The sequence below is a fragment of the Rhodamnia argentea genome, chromosome 3 (assembly GCF_020921035.1).
Source record: "Rhodamnia argentea isolate NSW1041297 chromosome 3, ASM2092103v1, whole genome shotgun sequence".
In the NCBI taxonomy this organism is placed as follows: domain Eukaryota; kingdom Viridiplantae; phylum Streptophyta; class Magnoliopsida; order Myrtales; family Myrtaceae; genus Rhodamnia; species Rhodamnia argentea.
Window position 1 is genome coordinate 21,588,385 of NC_063152.1, and position 18,140 is coordinate 21,606,524.

The window sequence follows — 18,140 nt, forward strand, 5'->3', positions numbered from 1 at the left end:
GATGTCTTCACGAAATCTTCATTGATCCCCAAGCTTCTCAAAGTGCTCAGAGGACATAGGTTAAAAGCGGAACCGTTATCAATCGGGACGTGAGGAACCTCTTTCCCGTGGCACCTCATAGCAATATAGAGGGCTTTATTGTGGACACGCCCTTCTTTCGGGAAATCTTCATCCGAAAAGGATATCTGGTCTTTCAAGAGGATAGCACCTACGAAGTCCCCTAGTTGAACTTCGTTAATTGTTTCCAGAACATGCACCTCATCCAGCACTTTCGGGAGGGCATTCTTGTGCTTTTCGGAATTCTTGAAGAGATCTAATAAGGAAATCTGTGCCGGCATTTTCCGCAGTTGGTCAACGACCTCATATTCACCGATCCTTACGACCGATTGCAACTTCTCAACCTCTTCCGCAGTCGGGACTTTCTTTTCGAGATCCGCCTCTCTTGGTGGATAACACCTTCCTAATCTCATTATGGCGTCAATCTCGCCTGTTCCGTAGTCCCAATGCACTGCCTTCGAGTTGTACTCTTCCACGGGCGGTAACTTAATCCTCACCAGTATGATCTCTTCCCGAGGTGATGACTTAGATGTTGACGGTTTTTCCAAACTAGAAGCTTCCAACTCCCAACTATCAATTTTGTTCAAATCAATCACGAAACGAATCGGGGTATCTACCATCCCGAACATTTCATCCTCATGAACATCTTGAGGGTTATGTTCCGGACCTGGCCTCACCAACGTGGCATTTTCTTCATCCAGACACCTCTGCCTTTCCCTTCTGACTCTCGGGATAATTCCTTCAATCCTCATACCAATCTCCACCAAATGTTGGAACGACGAATACGTGTACGCATACATGCGGTCAAAGTATTCCGCCGGGAGTAACTTGAGCACAAACTCCAGCATTTCTCTCTCTGACAGTGGTGGTTGCACCATCACAGCATGCTTCTTCCATCTCCTAGCGAAGAGTTCAAAACTCTCGTTTTCACTTTTCCCGATGTTTAACAAATTAGCCTTAGTGAAATAACCTCTGATTCCAGCTTCAAAGTGCCGTATAAAGTGTTCTGATAAATCCTCCCAGCTCGGGATCCAATCCAAATCGATTAATCGAAACCATGCTAGCGCGAGACCTGCCGGACTTCGTCTGAAATTCCGAATCAGCGTTTCATCATCTTCATAATGGCTAACCATTTGGCGAAGATAATATGAGACATGTGCCAGAGGACACCGGGCGCCATTATACTTCGTGCGGAAGGTCACTCTTGGGTTCACGCCTTGGGGCGGAACATTTCTTGCCCGAGTAAGTGGCGTAATCAGCTCTTTCAACTCATCCATTTTCCTTGACACATCGTCTCCTTGCTCTTGCAGTAGGGCGATCTTTCGATTTTGTGTCTCAATGGCCCGCCGCATTTCCAGAATCTGCATGTTCTCTTCTACCGCCATGATGTTCCTTTTGGTCATCAATTGTGACAAATCCGCCACCATGTTTGTCAAATGACGTATGTGAGTTTCTAGATTAGAAATCCGCATATCTACCTCTCGATGCTCCTGTTCATTCCGAGGAGCCGCTTGGTCTTTAACTTCAGAGACCGTTCCTACAAATTCCTCACTTGCGGGGTCATCCATGCCGCCCCACCCGTCAGGAACAATTTCTCCAGAGTTCACAAAGAAACTCGGGGGCGCCGAATATAGCACTTTAAAGTTATAACCGCCACTATCTTCTCCAAGATTGTCCACTATTTCTCCTCTCTCGAGAGCTTTCTGCATAAATCTTCTATCACCTCTGCGTGCTTTATTCAGACGGACTTCATATTCATCTATCTCTTCAATTTCTTGGCCATCTTTGATGCTCATCAAATATCCTAAGGGTATTTTCAAAACAGCTCCCCTCGTAGGTTTCATCACGAACTCCTCACACAGCATGTCTACCGCCACGTAGGTCCCTTTGAAAGCGACATCTTCCATTTTTCCTATGACGCCCGGATTGATCAACTTTTCTAAGCAAGCCCCTTTTTGCTCCCGGGAAATACTTTCTCCTTCCGGGTATTGTGAGGCCAATGTCAAGACATCCCGCATTTTACCCATATCCACTATGAACTCCAGAACCTCTTCCTCTTCGCCTCCAAAAATCGCGTTCACCTCACGATGCTCGTGTAACGGGTTCCGTTGCACATTCGGTTCAGTTTTATCAAACTCTAGAACTTTTCCATCGATCAATGCTTGCACCTTGAACTTCAGCGCGAGACAGTTATCCACATTATGCCCCTTTTCTCCCATATGGTATATGCACGCCTGGGTCTCATCATACGCAGGAAATCTTGGCGAGTGAGCTCTAGGTGGCTCTTTTGCAACTAAGCGGTTCTCCAGAAGCATTGGTAATAATTTGGATAAGGGTCGGGGTAGTGGGGTGAAAACAGTTTGGTTCTTTTTTCTGAATTCCGGTGGTTTGGAAGTGGTCCAGGAGGATGTTCCTTGGGTAGGGATTGAAGATGAGAAATTTCTGCGCTTTGGCGGGTTAGGGACAAAGGCTACTTCTCCAGGTTGCTCCCTATTATCCCTTCTCAAAGGGTATTGGTGTCCGAAAAGCACCTCGGGTATCTTCTTCTCCCTTAGTGCCCATTCGTGGCGCTCCGCCACCTTGATCGGGTGCGCAAATGCCCGACACCCGGAGGTGTTCAGCTTGTCGAAAAACTCAAAGGGAAGGGCCTTGAGAAATAGGTCTATTAGCTCTTCTTCCGGGTCGGGCGGCTTTACCTGCACAGCCAACGCTCTCCATCTTTGGGCGTAGGCGCGAACGACCTCGCTCTTCCCTTTCACGGTCCTCAGAAGGTCCTCTCTAGTGAGGGCGGTCAAAGTGTTAAACTTGTATTGTCGAAGGAACTCGTCTGCCGGTTTCTCCCAATCGGCGAGCCTCTCTGGCTCCAATTCAATGAACCACGCTAGGGCAGCCCCATATAGGCTTTCCTGGAAGGTATTGACCAGCAGTGGGATGTTGTCGGAGAATTGCGACATTCGGCGCAAATAATACTTCAAGTGTGCCTTGGGACACCCGGTCCCATTATATTTCCTCACAAAATCTGGTTCCTTGTAGTCGGCGAGAACCTCTATCTTCTCGAACGGTGCAACCTTATCGAACCTCGAAAGTTCATAACCCCGACTTGCTAAGCATTCTTCGATCTTAGCCAGCCTTTTAATTTCCTCTTCCATTTTGAGGACTTGTTTCTCCTTTTTCTCCGGGTCGATCACAACGGGAGGATCCTTAGGCGGTCGCTCCGGGTTCAGAGTGGGATTAGCGGTGGGCGCTGTCGCGACCCTCCGGAAATTTCTTTCCGGGGTGGAATAGGGCTAACGAGCCGATCCCTCCTTTTATAGACATATATATGGGGGATTGCGAGTCTCTCCCAAGACCCATTACTCGAATCGCGATGTCGGGTAAAATTTATCAAATATCGAAATTGACCTTGTGTGGTCGGGTGGCATGTGCGAGGTGTACATGCAATTCGGAGTCGCCACCGATCGATTTATTGGAAGGTACGATCGGAAAACCTTACCGAGCGGTCGGGAGAAACCGTTCGGTTCCGCGAAAACCAGAGATTTTGGGTCCGGGGACTTGGTTACGCCAAGTTTCAAATTTGACGCCCTTTCGGTTACCGATGTTGATTGTTTTTCTAACCTAAGATTTCATGCAGATACGATATCGGATGAGGTAGGTCCTAAAAAATCTGAGTATTCATGCAGATGGGAATTTTCTATCCTAATCAATCACAATCAGAGGAATTAATGCGCAATCAAAATCATTACAAGCAATCAAATCAATCAATCAAGGTTTGATATGTCTAAAATGGCCCTATCGGCCCACACAAAAATCAATTTTGGGTATCGGGGTGATTTGGTAAAAATTTGGGGCGGAAGGCCCAAAAGGGTAGAATGGTCATTTTTGGGAGTTCGGGACCCAAAAATCACAAAATTAGGGTCGGGCAAGTTGAATGTGGCCATTTCCCATTTTTTGTGATTTTATGGAATTTTTCTAATTTTTTCTATTTTTTGGAATTTTCATTTATTTTTCAAAAATATTGGAAATTTTCCGGATCGAAATTAATCAACCCTCGTAGTCTCAAAAATTTTCGATCCGGACTTTATGAGTCCCGAATCGATCTACAAATTTTTAGAAATTTTTTATGAAAATCTGGGAATTTTTATGAATTTTCTAAGTATTTTTACAATTTTTTTTGGATTTTTGGAAATTTCTTTTTATTTTTATATTATTTTTTATTAATAGACCGGACCGGTCAATCCGGTCAACGACCGGTCAACCCTGGTCTCGACCGCCCATGGACCCGACCCGATACCCTATACGGTACCGTATATGTACTATCCTATTTATTTTCGTATTTTCCAATATTAAATCCTAATATCCGAATATATACAAAAATGATGGACGGCCGAGATCGATTCCTGGATCAATCTCGCCCGTCGGCCCTCTACCGAAAGAAACGACGCCGCATAAGTATAAATGGCAGACGGTCACGATTAGACGTTGAGGCTCAATCTGAGCCGTTCCTTTCTCCTAGACTAAAACGACGACGCTTTAGTCTTTATAAAACGGTGCCGCATCGCTTTTACCGCACGGACGGCCAAGATTCGATCCTATGGCTCAATCCGAGCCGTTTATCCCTCATTAGCAAAACGGCGTCGCACCACCTAACTAAACGGACGGTCCGGATCTAACCTAGACCTAATCCCGACCATTCATTCCGTCTGAAGCCAAACGACGTCGCCTAATCACTAACTAAAACGGCGCCGTTTCACCAATTTTTATTTTCGCCTAATATACTAATATTTCAAAATTACGAAAAAACAGATCCAACGGTTATCAATCAAACCTAACTATTTATCCTAACCGTTGGATCAAGGCCGACTCAGCCTCTTCGCGCCAACGACCAGCCGAGTCAGCCCGTGACTGGACCACTCGGCGCACGACACCCGGCACGTTGACCCGTTGACCACGCCACATCAGCACCTTCTTCAACCTCTCGACGACAACAAATGAACGGTCGAGAACATTCCGGCGAGATCCGACGGTGAGATCTCACCGGAATGGCCTCAAACCAACGCCAAACGACTCCACACGACCTCTAGATTAACATATCCTAAAATCATTCGATTTCACCGAGCGATTGCGAACTATGAACTACGCACGTAACCTCAATCCGGAGTTCGAACACACAGGTTCAGAGCAAATCAAGACAATTAATCCATAGACAAGCATTATGAGAAGGTTAAGGATCTTACCTCGAGCTCAGATCGAGCTCGCAGTGGCCGGAATAACTTGGCCGGCGCTCGGCCAGACCGAGCTAAGGAGGCGGTTCGACTCGGGTTTATCGCGCATAATCAATGCATAAAAAGGATGCGATTGAGGGTAGAAATGCATGGGGATGAAAACGCCTACATTAATTGAAGGAATCGTGCACAGAACAAAGAGATGCCATGATCGTGCAGCGGTGCAATTGAAAGCTCGACTCACCGATCCGGGCGGTTTCGGGCGGCGAGGCTGGTGGCGATCGCTTCTCCGATCCTCGGGCAAGCTTCTGGAAGTGGCGGCTGGCCTTGAATCTCCCTAGATTGCTCCGGCGAGGTGCTCACGGTTCAAGCTCCAATCCTCGATCGCACGGGCGAGAGGATGAGCTCTCTCTCCCTTTCTCTTTCTCTCTCTAGCTCTATCAACAACTTGCGAACGGAATGAGCCCCCCCCTTTTCTAGAATCCTCTTCAGCCTTATATATTGGTTTTTGAAATCGCGCGCGCATTTGAGCTTGAGTCGGTGATGCTTCGCACGTGGTAATCTCACGCGTTTTGGTCGCCGGACGGTGACGGAATCGGTTGTGATTCCGTCAACGTCCGTTAGACCCTTAATCGAACTCAAACAAGCATGAATTCGTCACGGTTTGAGAAACGTTGACTTTTCGGACGCCGGCGCCTTTGACCATCGATTCCGGCCGTCTCCGGCGAGCATTGGCTTCGCCGTCGGTGAGGATTGACGCTCCTCAACCTGAAGAATAAAAGCCCTCAACCAATTAGCTCAATTAGGCACGAATTGAACCCCAATTTGGCCGTTGAAATCCATTGTTCAAACCTGCAAAATGCACAAATCTGTTGGGGACGACGACACTGTTCCGGACCGGTTCACCCGGTTCGACCGGCGGTCAGACCGGTCCGAACCGGTTCATAAAGTGAATTTCATTCAATTTTCAAAATTAAACAAAATTGGCTGGGAATTTTTGCAATTAAACTTCAAAATTGGATTCTAGGGCCTGGATATTATCTAGAAATGTGTTTTTGCCCAAAATTTCTTATCAATTTGCACAAAAACCCCAAGTTTTTCAAAATTCCCAATTTGGGGAAAAACTAAATTGAACGTCTAATTGATAAAATTGGACTATGAGACCCATGCCAATCGATTCAGAATGTGTCTAAACACTAGGGATGGTCCAATTGTGCAATGATAGTCCCTCAATTAAAAGTAATTTCAAAAATTGACCAATTGAGGGACTAAATTGAAAATATTTTGGGGATTTTGCCTAATTCGTGCAATTCGCGCAATTGTGGGTGCAATTGATCAAATTGAAGTTCAAAGGGACTGCGATTGAATGTCTAGACACAAAATGTGCAAAAATTGCAAATAAAAAGATTCAATTTGTATTTTTTATACAAATTCAACCCTAGGTATTGTGAAGAAACACCTAAAATTGAACTCAATTTTCAATTTTTGTTGAGATCAATATGAAAAGGGAATTAAAATAGAGAAATTGGACATTTTTATGTATTTTTGTGACCCCAAAAAATATTTTTTATGAATTTTCAAGTATTTTCCTATTTTCCTAAAATATTAGAAAATGCGAAAAATATGAAAAATTATTTTTTGTTCCAAATTGGTTCCTTAATCTTGGCCAAGGCTTCCAATGATGATTTTATAATTTTTTGATTTTTTGTGAATTTTTAATGAATTTTGGAAAATAAAACTAAAGGAAAGCTGGCTAAAAATTCGGGTGTCAACAGTTGCCCCTCTTTGAAAGTAATCTCGGTCAGAGGTTGCTTTCAAAGACAAGGTGACACCTGGATCTTTTGTCGACTCTGCTGGGGAAAAATCTAAAGAAAATAAAAAGTCTTGACATCAAATTGCTTTACCTTTGCTGTTTAAGCTCTAACTCCGTGGGGAATTATTTCCAATTTATGCTCATTTCATGTGAAAGAGAGATGAGAAGAGAGAGAGACTTACCCGTAGCTCACCTGTCTATGGTTTGAGATTTGTTGATCCGAGGTTGAAAGATTCGGTGTATGGAATTACCTTTGAATGAACGGCGAGATTTGCAATGGTCGGCGTTCGTCCGGTGTCGAGTGGTGGTTTGAAGATTTGTGGGGAAGGTTCACCCTTGTAACAAAGGGGTTTTACCTATTTAAAATGGGTTTGACTATCCACTAGGGATTCATCATTTAAAAAGGGGGCAGATCGGCTTTCGTCTCTCCAGCTACTCACCGTCTGAAATGGGAGGTTCACCCTTGTAACAAAGGGGTTTCACCTATTTAAAAGAGATTGGCTATCCTCCATGCGGGGACTCACCATCTAAAAAGCGGATCGGCTTTCGTCTCTCCAGCTACTAACCGTCTCGAGGGGGGAGGTTCACCCTTGTAACAAAGGGGTTTCACCTATTTAAAAGAGATTGGCTATCCTCCATGCGGGGACTCACCATCTAAAAAGCGGATCGGCTTTCGTCTCTCCGGCTACTAACCGTCGAGGGGGAGGTTCACCCTTGTAACAAAGGGGTTTCACCTATTTAAAAGAGATTGGCTATCCTCCATGCGGGGACTCACCATCTAAAAAGCGAGATCGGTTTTCGTCTCTCCAGCTACTAACCGTCGAGAGGGGAGGTTCACCCTTGTAACAAAGGGGTTTCACCTATTTAAAAGAGATTGGCTATCCTCCATGCGGGGACTCACCATCTAAAAAGCGAGATCGGCTTTCGTCTCTCCAGCTACTAACCGTCCGAGAGGGTGCCATTCGAGGACCTAGGTTGACTAGTGTACCTACAGAGCTCAAACCCTATTTCAAATTTTCAAAAAGGCAGATCGGTTTTCGTCTCTCCAGCTACTAACCGTCCGAGAGGGTGCCATCTGAGGACCTAGGTTGACTAGTGTACCTACAGAGCTCAAACCCTATTTCAAATTTTCAAAAAAGGCAGATCGGTTTTCGTCTCTCCAGCTACTAACCGTCCGAGAGGGTGCCATCTCGAGGACCTAGGTTGACCAGTGTACCTCTGAGCTCAAACCCTATTTCAAATTTTCAAAAAGGCAGATCGGTTTTCGTCTCTCCAGGCTACTAACCGTCCGAGAGGGTGCCATCGAGGACCTAGGTTGACTAGTGTACCTACGAGCTCAAACCCTATTTCAAATTTTCAAAAAGGCAGATCGGTTTTCGTCTCTCCAGCTACTAACCGTCCGAGAGGGTGCCATCTCGAGGACCTAGGTTGACCAAGGTGTACCTACAGAGCTCAAACCCTATTTCAAATTTTCAAAAAGGCAGATCGGTTTTCGTCTCTCCAGCTACTAACCGTCCGAGAGGGTGCCATCTCGAGGACCTAGGTTGACTAGTGTACCTACGGAACTCAAACCCTATTTCAAATTTTCAAATAAGCGAGAGGATCCGAGGACCTGGGGATGCCAAAAGACCCGCAGAAAATCCAAGTTAATCAAATCTTTAAAATGCAACTTTTCGAGGATTTGGGGTCACCGGGGAACCTGCAGAAAGTTCAATCAAACATCATTAGTATGACAACTTTAAGTTCTTGGGAGAAATTTAAGAATTCTAGACAAATTTTCAAAGTGTATTTGTGAGGGAAATGTGTCCAATCACAATTTCAAATCTCCATTGAGGATGGATTTTGAATGACACATCCCGAGTGTTCTTCAAAAAGGTTGTTTTAAAAAATTTTCAAAAGGATTTTCCTTCATCCAAGAGGGCTTCTCACCGTTTTGGAAAGGCTTTTTCTTAAAATTCAAATCTGCTCATAGGAAACCTAACCTTGAGGTTTCGGGATCATTCGAGATGCATACAATCCGACTAATCGAGAAGGCATTTTAAAAGGGACCGTAATTCGGGCCGGGTCAAAGGCTTATCAATGGATATTCAATTTAAGGTTTAGAAATGAATCTGGATCAAAAATAGCTTCTTCGGGTCTACAAGTCAAGAACCCCGAAGACATGATAAGACAGGATTGTACTTACCTCTTTAAGCGGTAGCTTCTGTGTGATCTCTTGCATCAACCCGAAACACCTCTTAGATCGGAAAAGTTTTGGTGACAGGTTGTATTTTGGCTTAAGGTGGGCCCTTTAAGGACGGCTATATTTTCAAAGAGGGGTGAACTTTGGTGATCACCTTGACATTTTTCCAGCTTTCATTTGCTTTTGCAGTAGATTCATGATCATTTTTTGCTCAATTGACTTTGAGGATTTTCCTCTTTTCATCTTAATGATTTTTCTTTAAGATTTATCTCTTTTCGGGGTGCTCTTTTCATGGGCTTTGGCCTTGCTTTTACCAGGCACTTTGCTTTTTCTAACCCTTTCATCAATCTTTGCATTGACTGGCTCTTTTGGAGACCGGTATCAAAATTCAAAGTTCTTCCGATCATGCTTTTTGATTCATTGCTGGTTATTCCTTTATTTGCCCCGAGTGTAGGGAGGTGATCACCAACAAGGGTTTAGAAATGAGAATTCAATGGCTCAAATTGGCTCTTCAAAGGATAAGTGTTTAGGGATATAGAAGTGAAATGCTTTTCTTCACTTTGAGATGTTCCAAATCTCTCGCCGGGAATCACCGAAGCTATCACAAAAAGATTGATGCGAAGTCAGTACAATAAAGTCTTACCCGACCTTTTCTCCAAGAAATCATCCAATGAACCTCCAAATATGCCCCGGTGTGGGGTGGTTCTTGACAGGGTTATATTCACAAAATTCTCCCTTTTGGCTCGGATTGGTTATCAAGGGATATAAATGTGTATGGATAATTTTGAAATGGAAATGCCTTTTCATCATTTCAATCCATGTAATCAACGCGAATGACCCCTACGTCCCAAGGTTAAGCTCTTTCACTCTATCACTCTCACTCATCGTTCAAGTGAATCGGGGACGTGTTTAAGGACAAAGTTTGCCTCTTTTCATCTGAAGGATCAGTCTTTTGAAAAGCTTTCAAAACATGCCCTTTTTATAGAAACTCGGGGCATTTCATCAAAAATTCATCATTCGCAAAAATCTTCATTGAGAGGGTATTCGAAAGACGTTTCTGAAATTTGAAAGGAATGTTTCTTTGAAAGAGCTCTGTTGCTTTGCAAATCCAAATTTTCTTAATTTCAAGCACGACGGTGTATGAAAATACTTTGTAAAGGAGGAAAACCTCAAACCTGTCTTCTTCAAATATTGACTTCTGTTCCCTGTAAAAACAAAAGGAAACAATCAGTTCAAAACATTTAAAATTTTAAGTTCCGAAGCGGTTTTTTCTTGTCTCCTTCGGACGTTGACTCCCGTTTCCTGTAAAAACAAAAGGAATCGATCAGTCAAAGATATTCAAAATTTCAAATCCCGATGCGACTTCGTTCTACCTCCTTCGAATGTTGACTCCCGTTTCCTCCTTGAGATGTTGACTCCCGTTTCCTGTAAAAACAAAAGGAATCAATTAGTCAAAGATATACAAAATTTTAAGTTCCGAAGCGATTTCTTCTCATTTCCTCCGGATGTTGACTCTCGTTTCCTGTAAAAACAAAAGGGATCAATTAATTCAAAGATGTTCAAAATTTCCGATCACATTCCAAATTTCAAATCCCGAGCGACTTCCTCCCTGTCTCCTTCGGATGTTGATTCTTGTTCCTCTCGCAAGGTTCTTCGTGATTCCCAGTTTACCGCAAAATACAAACGTATGCAAATGCATGTATGCAGATGTCATGCGAATGCAAAATTCTATGTGACTCGGATCTGCTCATTAATCGCTCTCAAGCTCAATTTATTTCAAGGAAAATATCTCTTCACGGCATCCGAATTCACTGGACTTGCCAACTCTTCTCCATCCATGTTTACAAGTATAAGAGCTCCCCCGGATAAGACTTTCCGAATCACGTAGGGGCCTTCATAATTTGGCGTAAATTTGCCTCCTGGGTGTTGTGCATTTGGGAGCATTTTTTTCACAACTAGCATCCCCTGTTTCAAAATTTCTAGGCTTGACCTTCTTGTTAAAAGCTCGGCCACTTTCTTCGGTAGCTCGACCATGACAGATGGCCCTTAATCGTTTTTCATCAATCAAATTCAATTGTTCACGTCTCTGTCGGTTCCACTCCTCTTCCGTGAGCTCAACTTGAGACAGGATCCTTAAAGAGGGGATTTCCACTTCTACCGGTAGGACTGCTTCCATACCGTATACCAAAGAGTAGGGAGTTGCCCCGGTCGAAGTACGAATCGAAGTTCGGTAGGCCATGAGAGCATATGGCAATCTCTCATGCCAATCTCGATATTTCTCAGCAGTTTTGGCCAATATCTTCTTGATGTTCTTGTTTGCCGCTTCCACAGCCTCCATTCATTTGTGGGCGGTAAGGTGAAGAATTTAGGTGTCGTACCTTAAATTGTTCCAACAATTGATCGACTACCTTGTTGTTCAAATTTGAGCCATTGTCTGCGTAATGATGGCTCTTGGCACTCCATATCTTGAGATGATATCTCGCTTGATGAACTTGGCCACACTATTCGCAGTGACATTGGCATATGAGCTAGCTTCAATCCATTTGGTGAAATAATCAATAGAAACCAGAATGAAACGATGTCCATTGGAGGCCTTTGGGTTGATAGGGCCGATCATATCAATTCCCCACATGCAGAACGGCCAGGGCTCTGACATTTGATGTAGCTCGGTTGGTGGCGCATTTATCCTGTCGCCGTATATCCGACATTGATGACAGGATCTAACATGCCGGTTGCAATCCGACTCGATAGTCATCCAGTAATATCCGAGTCTCATAATCTTCTTGGCGAGGAGGTGACCATTCATATGTGGCCCGCACTCTCCTTCATGAATCTCTTTCATAATGAGATTTGCTTCTTTGGAATTCACGCACCTCAACAGGATCGAGTCAAAGGATCTCTTGTATAGGATCCGTCCGCTGAGGAAAAATTTAGATGCCATCTTGCTTATGTACTTTTTATCTTCTGGTTGACTGTTCAAGGGAATTCGCCCTTCAAGTAGGTAATTCTTGATGTCATGATACCACGGTTCCTCATCAGGTTCTTCTTCAATGACCATGCAGTATGCGGGTTGCTCAAGGATGTCAATCCTTAACGGTTCTATCTCAAGACCATTTTGCACTTGTAACATGGCTGATAATGTGGCCAAAGCATCAGCAAAATGGTTCCGAGTTCTCGGCAGATATTCAAAAGTGATCTCCTCAAAATGTTGGATCAGCTCCTCGAGGTACTTATGATAAGGAATAAGCTTGGGATCCTTTGTCTTCCACACCCCTTGAGTTTGTAAAATGATTAGCATGGAATCTCCATATACCAGTAGCTTCTTCACCTTTAATGAGATGGCCAATTGTAATCCTAGTATGCAAGCTTCATATTCGGAAATGTTGTTGGTGCAGGGGAAACCAACTTGGCTGAAACTGGATAATGTTGATCTTCGGGGGATATCAAAACTGCCCCGATGCACGATCCAGTGAGGTTCACTGCGCCGTCGAAGTACATTGTCCATTTGTCTTCAGATATATTCAGGATTTGACCTCCCTTGTTTTGCTCGAAACGTCCTTAGGAGGGTTCTCGGCTAGCATATCAGCAATCGCTCTTCCCTTGACAGATTTTTGGGGAGAGGTTTTGATATCGAACTCGAAAGCGTATTTGCCATTTAGCCATCTTTCCCAACAACGTTGGTTTCTCCAAAAGGTATTTGATGGGGTCATTCTCGGTGACCAATTCTATATGATAATGCAGCGTATCTTGCCTCAATCCGTGGAGGACCCGGACCAATGCTACGCAAGTCCTTTCCACTTCTTGGATACTTGACTTGAGATGTTGTAAACTTTTTGCTCAAATAATATATGGCCCGCTCTTTACGATCCTTGGGGTTAGTTTGGGCAAGTAAAGCTCCCAGGGATTCATCATTAACTCGTCGGATATAGAGTTAGAGGAATGTTAGGGATAGGAGGTACCAATACTTGGAGGTTGTACCGGATATTCCTTGATCTTCTCAAATGCTTGTTGGCATTCCGCATCCCATTTCACCTTTGCACCTTTCTTTAGCAACTTGAAGAAGGGTTTCGCCGTTTCGATAGTTGGGATATGAATCTGGATATATAATTCAATCTTCCCAAGTAAACCCCTTACTTCTTTAACAATAACAGGAGTTCCTATTTCCCATATGGCTTTAATCTTGGAAGGGTCAATTTCAATACCACGGCTGCTCACCACAAATCCTAGCAGCTTTCCGGATCTTGCGCCAAATACGCATTTCGCAGGATTCAACTTGAGCTTATACTTTCTCAATCGATCAAATAACTTCTTCAGCACTTTAACATGGTCTTCTCCAGGCTTGGACTTGGCAATCATATCATCCACATAGACCTCGATCTCCTTATGTATCATATCATGAAAAAGGGTCACCATAGCCCTACGATATGTTGCACCTGCATTTTTCAACCCAAATGGCATCACCTTGTAACAAAAAGTTCCCCATTGTGTAGTGAATGAGGTCTTGATCTTATCTTCTTCCTTCAAGCATGATCTGATTATATCCCGAGAATCCATCCATAAAGGAGAACAATTCAAAACCCGCAAGATGCTTGTCGACGAGCACATCAATGTGCGGTAGGGGAAAATCATCCTTGGGACTAGCTTTGTTCAAGTCCCGATAATCCACGCATATTCTAATTCTCCCATCCTTCTTCTTAACTCGGTACGATATTGGCGACCCAATCAGCATATGGGACAGCCTCGATAAATCCAACTTTAAGGAGCTTCATTACCTCTTCCTTGATTTTATCCGCGATTCGGGATTCATTCTTCCGGGTGATTGATTTACTTGGTGTGCAAGAAGGATCTGTGGGCAAAGCATGCTCCACAATCTCACGATCTAGACCCGGCATGTCAGCATACGACCAGGCGAAGATATCTTGATATTCCTTGAGTAACACCGTCATTCTTAAAATATCTGCTGTGCACGGGTGTCCTCCTATTTTCACTTCCTTGACGCAATCAGAATCTCCCAAATTAATAGTGATAGGTTCTTCAGAAATAGGAGGCTTAGATTCTTCGAAACAATCCCATTCTTTCTTGATATCGCTCACATCAACCTCGTCTATATCAACTTTGCATGCATAGTCATCGAGCTGATCTCGAGTCACATATTAACCTTGTTATGTATGGGTGGGATGACATGCCTGAAATGCACCATGAAAGGTTAGTATTTAAAGATGATAAAATTGAAGGATGCATGATTTTTATCATGAAAACATTTTTCAAATTCCAATTTTTTTAGACAAAGAAAGAAGAACTAGTCCACGATCTTCCGGACATCCTGGTTCTCAAAAGCTATTTAAAATCCAAGATCATATGGCGGATCGGGCCTCAAGTTTCATGGTAGAATCAATTGTCATCATCGGACCAATCCGTTACTCCACATGTCCGTAATCAAGTTTGTGATGATTTTCATTAATAGATGCAACTAAGAACAATACAAGATTGCACTTCCTGGATCACAAGCATGTGACCCAAAGGGTGCTAAAACATTCAAAAAGTTTTAAAGCAAGTGGAGTAATCAAAATGCATTAAAAGATAAAGTTCAGAAAGAGCCTTTTACTCGGGGGTGGGGAAATCATCGTTCAGCCCACTCAATTATCACGTTCACCCGATTATCCAGGAACGGGTTGAATAAGTCCGGCTCTGCATTCTCGAAATGTCCTCATCTTCCAGCCATTTGCCTCCCTTAGAGAATACCTCGAATAAAGGGTTTAGGAGCATTTTTCCTCTAGCTTTCCATACATCGGTGCCTATGAAACGGCCACCTTGGCGTCCACGGCGTCCACGGTCTCCATAACAATTGTTTCGACCTCGGCCTCGACCGGTGTTATTTTTCGCTATTCCATTATAACCCAGACCAACCTTGTGGTCATTTGAGTCCAAATTCAAAGGGTTACGGATTCCCCGACCATGTTTCCCTAATCCAGTACCCGGAATAAATCCATTCGAGAGTAGCACTTTTCCCGCCATAGTCGCAGGTTTCGAAAGCTCCGGTATAGCCACCTTTGCATCCGGTGACACATGCATGACAGATACAATGTCAAAGGTGTGATAACTCAGCTCCTCCTCTTTTGAGGGTTCAATGTATGGGACCATCCCTTTTAAAGCGGCTCGATGCCCTGTCTCGCCATGGACGGTGATCAATTGACCCTTGACCACAAATTTTAACTTTTGATGCGAGAGAGGAAGGTACCGCTCCCGGACACATGAATCCACGGTCTTCCCGGGGAGCAAGGTGAAGGCACTTGGAATATCCAATACTTGGAACGGTATAGAAAATGTTACCGGTCCAATGACAATGTCCAATTCGATCTCTCCTACAACATTCTTGGAGACTCCATCAAATGATCGGATGGTGGCCTTGGATGTCTTCACAAAATCTTCATTGATCCCCAAGCTTCTCAAAGTGCTTAGTGGACACAGGTTGAAAGCGGAACCAATATCAATCAAGACGTGAGGCACCTCTTTTCCGTGACACCTCACAGCTATGTAAAGGGCTTTGTTGTGGACCCGCCCTTCTTTCGGGAAGTCTTCGTCCGAGAAGGATATCTGGTCCTTCAGAAGGATAGCACCCACAAAGTCTCCCAATTGCACTTCGTTAATTATCTCTGGAACATGCACCTCATCCAGCACCTTCAAAAGGGCGTCTTTGTGCTTTTCAGAATTTTTGAAGAGATCCAGTAAGGAAATGCGTGCGGGCATCTTCCGCAGTTGGTCAACGACATCATATTCACTCGGTCCTCACGACCGATTGCAACTTCTCAACCTCTTCCGCAGTTGGGATTCTCTTTTCGGAATCCACTTCTCTCGGGGGATAACATCTTCCGGATCTCATTATGGCGTCAATCTCGCCCGTTCCATAATCCCAATGAAGCGCCCTTGAGTTGTACTCTTCCACGAGCGGCAGCTTAATCTTCACCGGTATGATCTTTTCTGGTGGTGATTCGGATGTTGATGGTTTTCCTGAACTAGAAGTTTCCAATTCCCAACTATCAACTTTATTCAAATCAATCACAAAACGAATTGGGGCATCTACCATCCCAATCATTTCATCCTCATGAACGTCATCGGGGTTATGTTACGGACCTGGCCTTACCAGCGTGGCATTTTCTTCATCGAAATCCCTCTCGCCTTTCTCTTCGACTCTCGGGATAATCCCTTCAATCCTCATGCCAATCTCCACCGGATGTTGGAACGATGAGTACGTGTATGCATACATGCGATCAAAGTATTCCGCCGGAAGTGACTTTAGTACAAACTCCAGCATTTCTCTCTCCAACAGCGGCGGTTGCACCATCACGGCGTGTTTCTTCCACCTTCTTGCAAAGAGCTCAAAACTCTCATCTTCACCTTTCCGGATGTTCAACAAATTAGCCTTAGTGAAATAACCCCTAATCCCAGCTTCAAAGTGACGTAAGAAGTGCTCCGATAAATCCTCCCGGCTCGGGACCCGGTCTAGGTCAATTAACTCGAAACCATGCTAATGCGGGGCCCGTTAAACTATGTCCGAAATTCGGATCAATGTTTCATCATCTTCATGGTGGCCAATCATTTGGCGGAGATAATATGAGATATGCGCCGGGAGGACACCCGGCGCCATTATACTTCGTGCGGAAGGTCACTCTCGGGTTCGCACCTTGAGGCGGGACGTTTCTTGCTTGAGTAAGTGGCGTAATCAGCTCCTTCAACTCATCCATTTTCCTCGACACGTCATCTCCTTGCTCTTGCAGTAGAACGATCTTTCGATTACCGTGTCTCCATGGTCCGCCGTATCTCCGTAATCTGCACGCTTTCTTCTATCGCCATAGTATTCCTTTTGGTCGTCAATTGCGATAAATCTGCTACCATAGTTGTTAAATGACGCATGTGCGTCTCCGGATTAGAAAGTCGCATATCGACCTCTCGATTCTCCTGTTCATTCGAGGAGCCGCTTGGTCCTTAACTTCATCGATCGTTCCCACAAATTCATCGCTTGCGGGGTCATCCATTCCACCCCACCCATCGGGGACTACATCTCCGAGTCAACAAAGAAACTCGGGGCGCCGAATATAGCACTTTAAAGTTGTACCCACCACTATCTTCCCCCAGGTTATCAACTATTTCGCCCCTCTCTAGGGCTTTTCGCAAAAATCTTCTATCGCCTCGGCGGGCCTTATCTAGACGGACTTCATATTCGTCTATGTCTTCAATTTCTTGACCATCTTTGATGCTCATCAAATATCCCGAGGGTATTTTTAAAACAGCTCCCCTCGTAGGTTTCATTGCGAACTCCTCGGGACAGCATGTCTACCGCCACGTAGGTCCCCTTGAAAGCGACATCTTCCATTCTTCCTATGACGCCCAAGCTAATCAATTTTTCCAAGCAAGCCTCTTTTTGCTCCCGGGAAATACTCTCTCCTTCCGGATATTGCGAGGCCAATGTGAAGATATCCCGCATTTTACTCATGTCCACTATGAATTCCAGAACCTCATCCTCTTCACCTCCAAAAATCGCGTTCACCTCGCGATGCTCGAGGTAGCGGGTTCCGCTGCACATTCGGTTCGGCTTTATCAAACTCCAGAACTTTTCCGTCAATCAATGCTTGCACCTTGAACTTGAGAGCGAGACAGTTGTCCGCGTTATGCCCCCTTTCTCCCATATGGTATACACACGTCTGGGTCTCATCATACCCAGGAAATCTTGGCGGGTGAGCTCTAGGTGGCTCTTTTGCAACTAAGCGATTTTCCAATAGCATGGGTAACAATTTGGATAAGGGTCGGGGTAGTGGGGTAAAAACAACTGGGTTCTTTTTTCTGAATTCCGGTGGTTTGGAAGTAGTCC